The sequence below is a fragment of the Pseudophryne corroboree genome, chromosome 2 (genome assembly GCF_028390025.1).
Source record: "Pseudophryne corroboree isolate aPseCor3 chromosome 2, aPseCor3.hap2, whole genome shotgun sequence".
NCBI lineage: Eukaryota > Metazoa > Chordata > Amphibia > Anura > Myobatrachidae > Pseudophryne > Pseudophryne corroboree.
Genome location: NC_086445.1, coordinates 416,900,445 through 416,917,595, shown reverse-complemented (window position 1 = coordinate 416,917,595; position 17,151 = coordinate 416,900,445). Strand labels below are relative to the sequence as shown.

Sequence of the window (17,151 nt, the reverse complement as noted above, 5' to 3'; positions counted from 1 at the left end):
TAGATGTTGGTCGACAGTCTCCCTGCATCCAAGGACACCCGGACGTCTAGGTAATTGATAGAGGTCGAGGACCACTGGCAAGTGATCCTAATGGGGGAGGGTCATGGGGGAGGGTCTGGTGTTAATAGAGTCCAATAGGTTTACCAGTGCTTGCTCACCCCCAGTCCAAAGGATGAAGATATCATCGATATACCTGGTGAAGAGGGCGATGGACTGGGCAATCATGGGGTCCTGGAAAAACATAGACGCCTCTTCCTGCAACATAAAAATGTTGGCATAGGACGGTGCCTTGTTGCTTCCCATGGCACAGCCCGATTTTTGTAGATAAAATCTGCCGTCGAAAAGGAAAAAGTTCATGGTTAAGGTTAGCGCCAACAGGGTCATGAATAGATCCATGTCCACGTCCCGCATGTCTTCTCTGTGCAGAAATGATCTCATAGCATCCAAACCTCCTTCATGGGGGATGCTAGTGTATAAGCTACAGATGTTAATCGTGCATAGTAGAGTCCCATCGGGTACCTCCCCTATGAAATCCAGGAGTAGCAAGAAGGACGTAGTATCTTTTAAACAGCTGGGTTGCCTTAAAACGAGCGGTTGCAAAATACAGTCCAAAAATTGGGAAACAGGTTGATATAGGGATTGACGTGCAGAAATGATTGGGCGACCAGGGGGTTTGTTAAGGTCTTTATGAATTTTGGGAACTGTGAAAAAAAATAGGGACCAAGGGAAAGTCCTGTGTCTATACTCTATTTTGCTCCCTTTACCCGCAGCGCTGTGCTCTCTTTGTTCTTTCCCCCATCCTCCGGCCTGCGGGTTCAGCGTCAGGCGTTGCCGGGCAACAGACGGCCAGGCTCAGCGCGGACGTCAGGCTTCGTCATCTCCTGGCGCATTCCCTCACGTCAAACTGGGAGGCTCGGGACTTTGCGTGCACGGGTGTCGCGGCGGGCTTTTCTCCTCCTTCAAAGGTGAGTGGGTTTCTTCCTTTCTTTTCACACTGGTACATCTTGAGAAAGGGGTTAAAATCCCCGAAACGTTGATGTATGATATGTATTTTCTAATACATTAATTTTCTCACCAGTCCCCGAGTGCCGCAGTTTTTTCTGTTTTTATATATATATATATATATATATACCACAACAACCACCTAGGTGGAAGGTGCACTCACGCCCAGAAATTAGTCTCTGAAGTCACTTGTAAATACAGTATATTTTTATTCGGGTTCACTGTTGATGCCGTATTTCATCGACGTTTCGGTCCTTATGCGGACCTTTATCAAGATTGGCACTTAAATCACCTATACAATCAGAAACAGTTACAATTAATATGTATAAGAACCCAGATTTATTCAACACCAACACCACCAGTGCCTCCCAGGCCCTGAAGACTGTCACAAAAACCAGAAAACGTATTAAAAAGCTGTTTTTTTATATATGTAAAAAAGAGATACTTGGAAATAATCCACGTGTGATGAAAGAGACACCTCCACCGTTAGGACTATCTGTTTAGATAGGCAAATGATTACCTGGACGGCAAGCCAGATCACTCAGATGTGTGGAATGGCCTTCAAAGTTGGCAACATGCCTGATCACATAATGAAGTTAAAAAGCCTATAACGTAGGGGAAGCTGCAAGGCGTAGTCACCTATTAGATAAATAACAGAGTAACTACACCATAAGAAAATACACTAACAACGTCATTTTGGAAAAGATCATACCTAGTTACATGTAGAAATAGCTCATGGCAGCTTGTGGGCTCTGTACATGTGTCAGACACTCAGTCTGTAAGGAGGCACAACAGGAAAAAATAATCACCAACCGTAATCATGTGTCAGAAGGGAGCTGCAGGAGAACCATACTCACTGCTCAAGTGTCCAGAGCCAAATGGAAGCTGCATAAAGTTCAGCCTCAGCTGAGCACTATTTAAGGATCAACCACAGGAAGTGCCAATTAGGGAGATTAGTATAAACCCAGTCTCTCATTAACTGATCACCTCTCAGATAACTAACTCAGACCAACTGGGAAAAACGTTACAGGGTTCACAGGACAGGCAGTGGCTATCGCTAACGCACGGCTACTTAAATGAGTGTATTTTAACGATTTAGAAGGGCAACTGCCGGAGACGCGTCTTTTGCGTTCCACCGACCGGAACACCATGCGTTCCATTCCGCGGAAGTGGCGCTGGCCGGAAGTCTCTGCGTTCCACTCGCGGAAAGAACCGTAATTAGGCTTATCCACTGGCTAATGTTTAAAGGAGGTGTACAACCTAGAGGGGGGTGTTCTCAGAGAATGAACACTCCCCCAGGTGGAATCATCAATGTACAGGTTCACTCATAGCTCACAGGGACTCGGAGGTATACCGGAGGTCTCCTCACGTATAATCCTGGATTAACCTATGTGTAGCCTGTCAATCACCACAGAAGAAAAAGAGTGCAAATGTAAATAATGATCCATAATATGAAATGTCAAAAATGTCAAAAATGACATAAGAGGGCACCAGATCAAATGACCACAACTCACCCTACGCATACAAACTAACATATATCTGATCAACAAAGGCAAATTGAATACTGATGTGAGTGTAATATCTTTATAGTAATACATTGGTATAATGTAGTAAAAGATTTTAAATAATAAAAGGGAATAGTGGGTGGTGTGGTCATTGAAATTGGTGGACCCTCGTGACTAGTATAGGACCTGGGAAGGCTCCGGGAAACAACAGAAAAATATATATAAAAAACATAAGCAAGGACGTATAAATAACTGTCCTTACTTTCTTAATCTCTATACATAAAAAGAACATACAAAAATGAAAAAAATGAAACATAGAACATAGAACATATAAAACACAAATCGAAACCCAGCCTGTATGTGCTGATTGTATCACAGTGCCCTATGTCCCTGAAACATACAAAGTGTGTTCCAAGGTATCCAATCAACTATGGCAAAATACAATTCTAAAGAAAAATATTAAGGGGGTTGGCCTCATTGAGGCCCTTTGGTGACACTGTATTGAGTTTGTGTATCCAAAAGCTTTCCTTCTGTTTAAGTAACAAGGTGCGATCGCCTCCTTATGCGGACCTTTATCAAGATTGGCACTTAAATCACCTATACAATCAGAAACAGTTACAATTAATATGTATAAGAACCCAGATTTATTCAACACCAACACCACCAGTGCCTCCCAGGCCCTGAAGACTGTCACAAAAACCAGAAAACGTATTAAAAAGCTGTTTTTTTATATATGTAAAAAAGAGATACTTGGAAATAATCCACGTGTGATGAAAGAGACACCTCCACCGTTAGGACTATCTGTTTAGATAGGCAAATGATTACCTGGACGGCAAGCCAGATCACTCAGATGTGTGGAATGGCCTTCAAAGTTGGCAACATGCCTGATCACATAATGAAGTTAAAAAGCCTATAACGTAGGGGAAGCTGCAAGGCGTAGTCACCTATTAGATAAATAACAGAGTAACTACACCATAAGAAAATACACTAACAACGTCATTTTGGAAAAGATCATACCTAGTTACATGTAGAAATAGCTCATGGCAGCTTGTGGGCTCTGTACATGTGTCAGACACTCAGTCTGTAAGGAGGCACAACAGGAAAAAATAATCACCAACCGTAATCATGTGTCAGAAGGGAGCTGCAGGAGAACCATACTCACTGCTCAAGTGTCCAGAGCCAAATGGAAGCTGCATAAAGTTCAGCCTCAGCTGAGCACTATTTAAGGATCAACCACAGGAAGTGCCAATTAGGGAGATTAGTATAAACCCAGTCTCTCATTAACTGATCACCTCTCAGATAACTAACTCAGACCAACTGGGAAAAACGTTACAGGGTTCACAGGACAGGCAGTGGCTATCGCTAACGCACGGCTACTTTCGCGACAGGATGGCAAACCATCGGTCATCCATACACACAGCCCTCAATGTGGGCTTTTCTGACAAACCGGTAGCACGGCACTTTTTGTCAGTTAGACATCAAGTATCTGCCCTGAAGTGTCAGCTGATTGACTGGGTGCCGCCACCTGTTAGTGGAGGCGATCGCACCTTGTTACTTAAACAGAAGGAAAGCTTTTGGATACACAAACTCAATACAGTGTCACCAAAGGGCCTCAATGAGGCCAACCCCCTTAATATTTTTCTTTAGAATTTTATTTTGCCATAGTTGATTGGATACCTTGGAACACACTTTGTATGTTTCAGGGACATAGGGCACTGTGATACAATCAGCACATACAGGCTGGGTTTCGATTTGTGTTTTATATGTTCTATGTTCTATGTTTTATTTTTTTCATTTTTGTATGTTCTTTTTATGTATAGAGATTAAGAAAGTAAGGACAGTTATTTATACGTCCTTGCTTATGTTTTTTTAATATATATTTTTCTGTTGTTTCCCGGAGCCTTCCCAGGTCCTATACTAGTCACGAGGGTCCACCAATTTCAATGACCACACCACCCACTATTCCCTTTTATTATTTAAAATCTTTTACTACATTATACCAATGTATTACTATAAAGATATTACACTCACATCAGTATTCAATTTGCCTTTGTTGATCAGATATATGTTAGTTTGTATGCGTAGGGTGAGTTGTGGTCATTTGATCTGGTGCCCTCTTATGTCATTTTTGACATTTTTGACATTTCATATTATGGATCATTATTTACATTTGCACTCTTTTTCTTCTGTGGTGATTGACAGGCTACACATAGGTTAATCCAGGATTATACGTGAGGAGACCTCCGGTATACCTCCGAGTCCCTGTGAGCTATGAGTGAACCTGTACATTGATGATTCCACCTGGGGGAGTGTTCATTCTCTGAGAACACCCCCCTCTAGGTTGTACACCTCCTTTAAACATTAGCCAGTGGATAAGCCTAATTACGGTTCTTTCCGCGAGTGGAACGCAGAGACTTCCGGCCAGCGCCACTTCCGCGGAATGGAACGCATGGTGTTCCGGTCGGTGGAACGCAAAAGACGCGTCTCCGGCAGTTGCCCTTCTAAATCGTTAAAATACACTCATTTAAGTAGCCGTGCGTTAGCGATAGCCACTGCCTGTCCTGTGAACCCTGTAACGTTTTTCCCAGTTGGTCTGAGTTAGTTATCTGAGAGGTGATCAGTTAATGAGAGACTGGGTTTATACTAATCTCCCCAATTGGCACTTCCTGTGGTTGATCCTTAAATAGTGCTCAGCTGAGGCTGAACTTTATGCAGCTTCCATTTGGCTCTGGACACTTGAGCAGTGAGTATGGTTCTCCTGCAGCTCCCTTCTGACACATGATTACGGTTGGTGATTATTTTTTCCTGTTGTGCCTCCTTACAGACTGAGTGTCTGACACATGTACAGAGCCCACAAGCTGCCATGAGCTATTTCTACATGTAACTAGGTATGATCTTTTCCAAAATGACGTTGTTAGTGTATTTTCTTATGGTGTAGTTACTCTGTTATTTATCTAATAGGTGACTACGCCTTGCAGCTTCCCCTACGTTATAGGCTTTTTAACTTCATTATGTGATCAGGCATGTTGCCAACTTTGAAGGCCATTCCACACATCTGAGTGATCTGGCTTGCCGTCCAGGTAATCATTTGCCTATCTAAACAGATAGTCCTAACGGTGGAGGTGTCTCTTTCATCACACGTGGATTATTTCCAAGTATCTCTTTTTTACATATATAAAAAAACAGCTTTTTAATACGTTTTCTGGTTTTTGTGACAGTCTTCAGGGCCTGGGAGGCACTGGTGGTGTTGGTGTTGAATAAATCTGGGTTCTTATACATATTAATTGTAACTGTTTCTGATTGTATAGGTGATTTAAGTGCCAATCTTGATAAAGGTCCGCATAAGGACCGAAACGTCGATGAAATACGGCATCAACAGTGAACCCGAATAAAAATATACTGAATTTACAAGTGACTTCAGAGACTAATTTCTGGGCGTGAGTGCACCTTCCACCTAGGTGGTTGTTGTGGTATATTGGTGGCCTCTCAGGTCATTAGGAGCACCCGCCGTCGTTATTATTTTTGATGAGAGTGCAGGATCTTCCAAGACTATATATATATATATATATATATATAAAAAGAAGACACAGATTTCACTCCGTCATTTTGTTAATCCATTGCTACAGTATTATTGTATTAGTAGTATTAGCTTGGACCTTAAAAAAAGTGAAATGTTTACTATAAACCATTGTGCAGGGTTAATATATTCCACAATAGCTTGTTGGTCCTAATTTTTTTTCAAGTTAGTTGATATTGTTCTATATGCTGTAGTGTTTTTTATTTGATGATTACTTTAAATTCACTATGGAGAATATAACAAAACAATCCCCTTTCTCCACATGTACAATAACCTGTACATTCACAAATTGCCAATCATCACATCCTTTATTTCAGCACATTGTTCACTTGATCAATTACCCTTATGCCCAAGTATCACTCAAAAATGTTTGTACTGTACTAGACTATTCTCCTTCATGGAATAGTCAAAACTCTGTTTGCAGTACTTGTTTGCTAATATACTCAGTTATGCTCTTAATAAGAACAAGCATAAATGACTTAAGAAAAGGGGCTAAATATTGGCTCATGTCACAAAGGTGATGCAATTTAATAATTTCTTTCTTTCTGGGATCCAGGCTGTTAGAAGTGATGACCAAAACTCTAAAAGTAAATTACACCAACCTTGTTTCCTGGAGAGTAGAAGACCCACAATCCAGATACTACCCCTTTTTACCATTTCATAAAGCCTATATAAGCTTTAATGGCTTATTTAGTGATACCATGAAAAAAGCGTCAAGGCCAGTAGATTATTAACCGCAAACATTTGCGCCAAAAAAAAATGTGATCTCATCCATATTTAATATTTATCAGAAACTAAAAAATTGTATTTAAAATAAGAAGAATAGTAACTTAAATAGGTTTGCTTAAATAATTTTGCTTAAATGTCCTAGCTTGCCGGATCATGGATGTGCAGTGGACCAGAAGCCCAGATTTGGGGTTCCAGTAACATTTTCCACAAACCAAAAAAGTAAAAAACAAAACATATAAAAAGGTATATAGATATATAAAATGAATAAAAAGATAAATATAGCTTACGGTGTGAAAGAAAGCTTTATGAAATGAAATAATGCATTTGCTTTACTACTGGTCCTTGTTATTACCATCCTGAGATGGTGATAGCAATATGAGGATTTGGCAGTACATGTACTGCCAAGATCCTTTTTAAATAGGCTTTCTCTATAGTGTTTCATAAATTTAATCTGACTCTAATTGTAAATTACAGTGAATTATTAATTAAATTGCTCCCATTGCAGTTCTGTATCAACAGAATTACAATACTGATAGGAATGATAATGGCCACTTCATAACTAAATACCTATAAAACATGACTGAATACTCTTTTTGACAACAAAAATACAGCATTGTATGGCAATGTGATATATGATTTTGTGTAAGAGCATAGTGTGTCCATGAATGATGAGTAGATGAGCAGATAGTTCAGGTTCAGTAGCGTTTTTTCCTGCACATAAACTTGGGGAAATTTTTGAATACATCTTTAAGCATTAAAATATTTTGGATTTTTTTCTTAACACATTGTATACTTCAGAGTTGTTGTTTTTTTGTTTTCAATACATTCAGTGAATGCCATCTGAAGGAATTCAAGGTTACATGAAACAGATTGTTTTATAGGATGTAGATTATCCTCCTTGCGTATATTAAAAAAAAAAAAAAAGGTTTAGCCTAAACATTTAAAAAAAAAACATAAACCTCTAGATTGCCATGATGCATTCATTAGTTGTAACATCAAAGTTTAGATGGATATAGGTTGACAGTCACATAGGCGTATAAATACTAGATCAAGGAAATATACTTCTTTTTGCATTTATTATATTATTACAATTTTATATTATAATTTTTCATTTTGTTCTAAGGCATTTAAAATTGTACTGTATCTGTAGAAGAATAAAATTGCATTAAACACGAATGAAAGTGTTATGTAACCTATGGTAAACTCCTGCAGAAATATAAGGTGAAAAGGTCAGTAGTGGTGACTGATATGGAACATTGGTGGATTATTTTAATACCTACACTTCAATAAGCTTCTTTAGATAAAGCTAGGAAACGAGTTATTACAATGCCATATCAAATTAAAATCATATGTCAACATGCAAGCAATCCACTGCTTATCTGTTTTAATCCAGCCTTAGCAAGTTGAGCAAATCATCTGCGAAAAGAGCAACCAGTATAAGCCTAAAACTTTCTCTCTTTTTTTGCATCAGTGGTTCACCTTGTGGTTGCAGATATTTTGTACAGTTTAATGAACTTCTCTGATGCTAAAGTTTGTATGACTGCCCTCTACCTCACCTTTCTTTTTTATTGGTTTGTATAAAACAATGTAATTGTATTAAGGATAATAAATATGATGCAGTCTAAGTCACTATGAAGCTAGAGATCACATGTAGTGAAAATCAATATTATCATATTAGCACCTCGGGAATGCTACTATTTCACCCTCCTGCACCTTCATCTGGTAGTTCTACCCATCATTGCATAACATTATGTGTTTAAACTATTATATGCAATTTGTCCTGATTTTTTTTTATTATGTCACCAACTGTATGTTATTCATTTTTGGTTACCATGCACTTTTTATTGCAATATGCTGACTGCTTCCACATCTATTCATACCACCACACTATAGTCTTTTCCCTGTCTGCATGTTTATTTTTTCTTCCTGGAATTCCCGACTTTATGTTCTACTAATTGTTTATGCCGCAAACTGTAATCTGTATCATACCGCTCAACTTTGGCTGGCCGGGAAGAGGCACTCCCTCGTGCATTGCAAATGGGTGCCCAAAATTAGGGGGCATAGCCTAGCAGCTAGGGAACGTGGCCTCATGGGAAATGCAAGTCACGTCCCCATTCTGCATCTTCATCTCGCTTGAGTATTCTGTGTCTTCTTCATATGTGTCATTTATTCCTTGCATTGCCTATTTTGTCTAGGGTAACCTATATAGTAAGCCCAAGATGGCGTCTTCACCTGATACCCTCATGGGTAGTATGAACAATGCATAGATCTTGTGATTTTGTAAGGATCTGGCATCTCGCATTAGTATTCTGTAGCTCCTCATTATGAGTCATCTGTTCCATGTATTGCCTATACTACTCATTGTAGTCTGTGTAGTGCACCCAAGATGGCTGCACACCTGGTACTTTCTCCTCCTCCTTATTTACAAAAATCATATATGTGCAGCGTGCAGTATTTGCTCTGAAACACAGAGAAATATCATCAGTCTAATTTAATTGACAGTGAAATTAATTGAATGTCTTGATGCTGTAATGGACATGTTTAAATAATCTCTACTAGAGATGAGCGCCTGAAATTTTTCGAGTTTTGTGTTTTGGTTTTGGGTTCGGTTCCGCGGCCGTGTTTTGGGTTCGAACGCGTTTTGGCAAAACCTCACCGAATTATTTTTGTCGGATTCGGGTGTGTTTTGGATTCGGGTGTTTTTTTCCAAAAACACTTAAAAACAGCTTAAATCATAGAATTTGGGGGTCATTTTGATCCCAAAGTATTATTAACCTCAAAAACCATAATTTACACTCATTTTCAGTCTATTCTGAATACCTCACACCTCACAATATTATTTTTAGTCCTAAAATTTGCACCGAGGTCGCTGTGTGAGTAAGATAAGCGACCCTAGTGGCCGACACAAACACCGGGCCCATCTAGGAGTGGCACTGCAGTGTCACGCAGGATGTCCCTTCCAAAAAACCCTCCCCAAACAGCACATGACGCAAAGAAAAAAAGAGGCGCAATGAGGTAGCTGTGTGAGTAAGATTAGCGACCCTAGTGGCCGACACAAACACCGGGCCCATCTAGGAGTGGCACTGCAGTGTCACGCAGGATGGCCCTTCCAAAAAACCCTCCCCAAACAGCACATGACGCAAAGAAAAAAAGAGGCGCAATGAGGTAGCTGACTGTGTGAGTAAGATTAGCGACCCTAGTGGCCGACACAAACACCGGGCACATCTAGGAGTGGCACTGCAGTGTCACGCAGGATGTCCCTTCCAAAAAACCCTCCCCAAACAGCACATGACGCAAAGAAAAAAAGAGGCGCAATGAGGTAGCTGTGTGAGTAAGATTAGCGACCCTAGTGGCCGACACAAACACCGGGCCCATCTAGGAGTGGCACTGCAGTGTCACGCAGGATGTCCCTTCCAAAAAACCCTCCCCAATCAGCACATGATGCAAAGAAAAAGAAAAGAAAAAAGAGGTGCAAGATGGAATTATCCTTGGGCCCTCCCACCCACCCTTATGTTGTATAAACAAAACAGGACATGCACACTTTAACCAACCCATCATTTCAGTGACAGGGTCTGCCACACGACTGTGACTGATATGACGGGTTGGTTTGGACCCCCCCCAAAAAAGAAGCAATTAATCTCTCCTTGCACAAACTGGCTCTACAGAGGCAAGATGTCCACCTCATCTTCACCCTCCGATATATCACCGTGTACATCCCCCTCCTCACAGATTATCAATTCGTCCCCACTGGAATCCACCATCTCAGCTCCCTGTGTACTTTGTGGAGGCAATTGCTGCTGGTCAATGTCTCCGCGGAGGAATTGATTATAATTCATTTTAATGAACATCATCTTCTCCACATTTTCTGGATGTAACCTCGTACGCCGATTGCTGACAAGGTGAGCGGCGGCACTAAACACTCTTTCGGAGTACACACTTGTGGGAGGGCAACTTAGGTAGAATAAAGCCAGTTTGTGCAAGGGCCTCCAAATTGCCTCTTTTTCCTGCCAGTATAAGTACGGACTGTGTGACGTGCCTACTTGGATGCGGTCACTCATATAATCCTCCACCATTCTATCAATGTTGAGAGAATCATATGCAGTGACAGTAGACGACATGTCCGTAATCGTTGTCAGGTCCTTCAGTCCGGACCAGATGTCAGCATCAGCAGTCGCTCCAGACTGCCCTGCATCACCGCCAGCGGGTGGGCTCGGAATTCTGAGCCTTTTCCTCGCACCCCCAGTTGCGGGAGAATGTGAAGGAGGAGATGTTGACAGGTCGCGTTCCGCTTGACTTGACAATTTTGTCACCAGCAGGTCTTTCAACCCCAGCAGACCTGTGTCTGCCGGAAAGAGAGATCCAAGGTAGGCTTTAAATCTAGGATCGAGCACGGTGGCCAAAATGTAGTGCTCTGATTTCAACAGATTGACCACCCGTGAATCCTTGTTAAGCGAATTAAGGGCTGCATCCACAAGTCCCACATGCCTAGCGGAATCGCTCCGTGTTAGCTCCTTCTTCAATGCCTCCAGCTTCTTCTGCAAAAGCCTGATGAGGGGAATGACCTGACTCAGGCTGGCAGTGTCTGAACTGACTTCACGTGTGGCAAGTTCAAAGGGCATCAGAACCTTGCACAACGTTGAAATCATTCTCCACTGCACTTGAGACAGGTGCATTCCATCTCCTATATCGTGCTCAATTGTATAGGCTTGAATGGCCTTTTGCTGCTCCTCCAACCTCTGAAGCATATAGAGGGTTGAATTCCACCTCGTTACCACTTCTTGCTTCAGATGATGGCAGGGCAGGTTCAGTAGTTTTTGGTGGTGCTCCAGTCTTCTGTACGTGGTGCCTGTACGCCGAAAGTGTCCCGCAATTTTTCTGGCCACCGACAGCATCTCTTGCACGCCCCTGTCGTTTTTAAAAAAATTCTGCACCACCAAATTCAAGGTATGTGCAAAACATGGGACGTGCTGGAATTTGCCCATATTTAATGCACACACAATATTGCTGGCGTTGTCCGATGCCACAAATCCACAGGAGAGTCCAATTGGGGTAAGCCATTCCGCGATGATCTTCCTCAGTTGCCGTAAGAGGTTTTCAGCTGTGTGCGTATTCTGGAAAGCGGTGATACAAAGCGTAGCCTGCCTAGGAAAGAGTTGGCGTTTGCGAGATGCTGCTACTGGTGCCGCCGCTGCTGTTCTTGCGGCGGGAGTCCATACATCTACCCAGTGGGCTGTCACAGTCATATAGTCCTGACCCTGCCCTGCTCCACTTGTCCACATGTCCGTGGTTAAGTGGACATTGGGTACAACTGCATTTTTTAGGACACTGGTGAGTCTTTTTCTGACGTCCGTGTACATTCTCGGTATCGCCTGCCTAGAGAAGTGGAACCTAGATGGTATTTGGTAACGGGGGCACACTGCCTCAATAAATTGTCTAGTTCCCTGTGAACTAACGGCGGATACCGGACGCACGTCTAACACCAACATAGTTGTCAAGGACTCAGTTATCCGCTTTGCAGTAGGATGACTGCTGTGATATTTCATCTTCCTCGCAAAGGACTGTTGAACAGTCAATCGCTTACTGGAAGTAGTACAAGTGGGCTTACGACTTCCCCTCTGGGATGACCATCGACTCCCAGCGGCAACAACAGCAGCGCCAGCAGCAGTAGGCGTTACACGCAAGGATGCATCGGAGGAATCCCAGGCAGGAGAGGACTCGTCAGACTTGCCAGTGACATGGCCTGCAGGACTATTGGCATTCCTGGGGAAGGAGGAAATTGACACTGAGGGAGTTGGTGGGGTGGTTTGCGTGAGCTTGGTTACAAGAGGAAGGGATTTACTGGTCAGTGGACTGCTTCCGCTGTCACCCAAAGTTTTTGAACTTGTCACTGACTTATTATGAATGCGCTGCAGGTGACGTATAAGGGAGGATGTTCCGAGGTGGTTAACGTCCTTACCCCTACTTATTACAGCTTGACAAAGGGAACACACGGCTTGACACCTGTTGTCCGCATTTCTGGTGAAATACCTCCACACCGAAGAGCTGATTTTTTTGGTATTTTCACCTGGCATGTCAACGGCCATATTCCTCCCACGGACAACAGGTGTCTCCCCGGGTGCCTGACTTAAACAAACCACCTCACCATCAGAATCCTTCTGGTCAATTTCCTCCCCAGCGCCAGCAACACCCATATCCTCCTCATCCTGGTGTACTTCAACACTGACATCTTCAATCTGACTATCAGGAACTGGACTGCGGGTGCTCCTTCCAGCACTTGCAGGGGGCATGCAAATAGTGGAAGGCGCATGCTCTTCACGTCCAGTGTTGGGAAGGTCAGGCATCGCAACCGACACAATTGGACTCTCCTTGTGGATTTGGGATTTCAAAGAACGCACAGTTCTTTGCGGTGCTTTTGCCAGCTTGAGTCTTTTCAGTTTTCTAGCGAGAGGCTGAGTGCTTCCATCCTCATGTGAAGCTGAACCACTAGCCATGAACATAGGCCAGGGCCTCAGCCGTTCCTTGCCACTCCGTGTGGTAAATGGCATATTGGCAAGTTTACGCTTCTCCTCCGACAATTTTATTTTAGGTTTTGGAGTCCTTTTTTTTCTGATATTTGGTGTTTTGGATTTGACATGCTCTGTACTATGACATTGGGCATCGGCCTTGGCAGACGACGTTGCTGGCATTTCATCGTCTCGGCCATGACTAGTGGCAGCAGCTTCAGCACGAGGTGGAAGTGGATCTTGATCTTTCCCTAATTTTGGAACCTCAACTTTTTTGTTCTCCATATTTTATAGGCAGAACTAAAAGGCACCTCAGGTAAACAATGGAGATGGATGGATTGGATACTAGTATACAATTATGGACGGACTGCCACGGTTAGGTGGTATAAAAAAACCACGGTTAGGTGGTATATATTGTAATACAATTATGGATGGACGGACTGCCTGCCGAGTTCCGACACAGAGGTAGCCACAGCCGTGAACTACCGCACTGTACACTGGTTGATAAAGAGATAGTAGTATACTCGTAACAACTAGTATGACTGACTATGACGGTATAAAGAATGAAAAAAAAACCACGGTTAGGTGGTATATATTATAATACAATTATGGATGGACGGACTGCCTGCCGACTGCCGACACAGAGGTAGCCACAGCCGTGAACTACCGCACTGTACACTGGTTGATAAAGAGATAGTAGTATACTCGTAACAACTAGTATGACACTATGACGGTATAAAGAATGAAAAAAAAACCACGGTTAGGTGGTATATATTATAATACAATTATGGATGGACGGACTGCCTGCCGACTGCCGACACAGAGGTAGCCACAGCCGTGAACTACCGCACTGTACACTGGTTGATAAAGAGATAGTAGTATACTCGTAACAACTAGTATGACACTATGACGGTATAAAGAATGAAAAAAAAACCACGGTTAGGTGGTATATATTATAATACAATTATGGATGGACGGACTGCCTGCCGAGTGCCGACACAGAGGTAGCCACAGCCGTGAACTACCGCACTGTACACTGGTTGATAAAGAGATAGTAGTATACTCGTAACAACTAGTATGACTGACTATGACGGTATAAAGAATGAAAAAAAAACCACGGTTAGGTGGTATATATTATAATACAATTATGGATGGACGGACTGCCTGCCGACTGCCGACACAGAGGTAGCCACAGCCGTGAACTACCGCACTGTACACTGGTTGATAAAGAGATAGTAGTATACTCGTAACAACTAGTATGACACTATGACGGTATAAAGAATGAAAAAAAAACCACGGTTAGGTGGTATATATTATAATACAATTATGGATGGACGGACTGCCTGCCGACTGCCGACACAGAGGTAGCCACAGCCGTGAACTACCGCACTGTACACTGGTTGATAAAGAGATAGTAGTATACTCGTAACAACTAGTATGACACTATGACGGTATAAAGAATGAAAAAAAAACCACGGTTAGGTGGTATATATTATAATAATACAATTATGGATGGACGGACTGCCTGCCGACTGCCGACACAGAGGTAGCCACAGCCGTGAACTACCGCACTGTACACTGGTTGATAAAGAGATAGTAGTATACTCGTAACAACTAGTATGACTATGACGACGGTATAAAGAAAGAAAAAAAAATACCACGGTTAGGTGGTATATAATTATACAATTATGGATGGACGGACTGCCTGCCGAGTGCCGACTGCCGACACAGAGGTAGCCACAGCCGTGAACTACCGCACTGTACTGTGTCTGCTGCTAATATAGACTGGTTGATAAAGAGATAGTATACAACAATATACTACTATACTGGTGGTCAGGCACTGTTCACCACTAGTCACACTGGCAGTGGCACTCCTGCAGCAAAAGTGTGCACTGTTTAATTTTAAATTAATATAATATTATGTACTCCTGGCTCCTGCTATAACAACCTGCAGTGCTCCCCAGTCTCCCCCACAATTATTATAAGCTTTTATACATTGATGTGCAGCACACTGGGCTGAGCTGAGTGCACACAGACTGAGTCACACTGTGTGACTGCTGTGTATCGTTTTTTTTAGGCAGAGAACGGATATAGCAGAGAACGAATATATTAAATAAAAGTTAACTTAACAACAACTGCACTGGTCACTGTGGTAAACTCTGTCTGCACAATCTCTCTCTCTCTCTCTTCTAATCTATTCTAATGGAGAGGACGCCAGCCACGTCCTCTCCCTATCAATCTCAATGCACGTGTGAAAATGGCGGCGACGCGCGGCTCCTTATATAGAATCCGAGTCTCGCGAGAATCCGACAGCGTCATGATGACGTTCGGGCGCGCTCGGGTTAACCGAGCAAGGCGGGAAGATCCGAGTCGCTCGGACCCGTGAAAAAAAAAGTGAAGTTCGTGCGGGTTCGGATTCAAAGAAACCGAACCCGCTCATCTCTAATCTCTACTAGGGGTCAAGTGTGGTGCTAGGGGCCATAGCACCACACTTGCCTACTTTCTTGAAATGTCCAGGAGAAAACTGAATTTTGGTGAGTTTGCAAGTATATATGGAAGAGTAGCCCACCCTCTACGGCAAGTAGGAGGGATGTGTGCAGGAAGTGGGCACATTAAGATGTTTTGGTATGCATCTTGTCATTGTTGCCTTGCTCTCAGCTGTGTGATATTTTTCAGCAGAGCCATGATGACATGAATTGTTTTGTCAGACCAACCCACACTGGCTCACTGTACTTTCCTTCTGAAATCTCCCCAATGAGAGAAGTCAAAGTGCTGTAGATTAGTATGGGTCGTTGGGTCAACACACATTAGGTCGACATGCATTGGGTCGACCACTAAAGGTCGACAGGGTGTCTAGGTCAACAGGTTTGTTAGGTTGACATGTGCAAGGTCGACATGTCAAAAGGTCGACATGAGTTTTTCGCTTTTTTTAATTTTTCGACCTTTTTCAAAGATCGACATGTTTTTTTTTACTGTTTTTGGTGTCGTTTTCTTCATAGAGTGACAGGGACCCCCAATTGGTGCACGGCTTCGCTCGCCATGCTTCGGGCAAGGTACATTGCTCTGCTACTGCTGCGCTCGGCACAGATTACCATTCCCATTAGTAGTCCACGTGGATTCTAAAGTATGAAAAAGGTCAAAATTTTTTTTTGCAGTGAAAAATTAATTTCGACCTTTTGACCTGTCGACCTTGCACATGTCAACCTAACGAACCTGTCGACCTTTAGTGATCGACCCAATGCATGTCATGCACCAATGCATGTCATGATACCACTCTTAATGTAACTCCTAGCCATGATGCATAAAAGTGTGGATTGTTTTATACTAGACACAATGAAGCAAGTAAAATTGTTGTGATTACAATATCTCTCATAATCAACTGGCTAAATAGAATTCTGATCTTATTATTTGATAACTTCTTTTTTTTAATGAAATGAAACATAAAAATATAAATATATTTTAAAGCATTGTTCCATAGATGACAGGTTGTATAATTTTTTCCTAAGAAGTTATAATTTTACGATCTATACTTAAATGCCTGAATAAGTGGTTAAAAAATAATCACTTTTATCATCACCATTTTCAAACCATTTAACTTTACATTTGATAAATCACTGTTCAGTGTTTAGTAATAAGTAATTGCCTTTGTAAGCTTGTCTGAGGGTGCTCAGCAGTGACTCACCTAACCTGACTAACTTTGAACACATGTACTGTGGATATGTGCAACTCATCTCACTCACCTTCCTATCTGTAATGGATATGAAGCAGGGATAAATAATGAAGGTGGTGGCTGTACACCACCCTGCTGTCTTTATGATGATCTGCTATGAAATTT

General features: G+C 42.3%; 1 protein-coding gene and 1 long non-coding RNA gene across 2 annotated transcripts in view; one reads left to right on the top strand and one right to left on the bottom strand.

Moving 5' to 3' along the window:
* Nucleotides 1-17,151, top strand: part of TMEM47 (transmembrane protein 47) — a 181,921-nt gene that overhangs the window by 157,226 nt on the left and 7,544 nt on the right. The window lies entirely within an intron of this gene.
* On the bottom strand, nt 1,216-1,778 carry LOC135050850 (uncharacterized). Its single transcript, XR_010241873.1, has 3 exons — nt 1,715-1,778; nt 1,523-1,641; nt 1,216-1,294 (listed from the first exon to the last, which is right to left on the bottom strand). It is a non-coding gene; the product is annotated as an uncharacterized LOC135050850 (long non-coding RNA).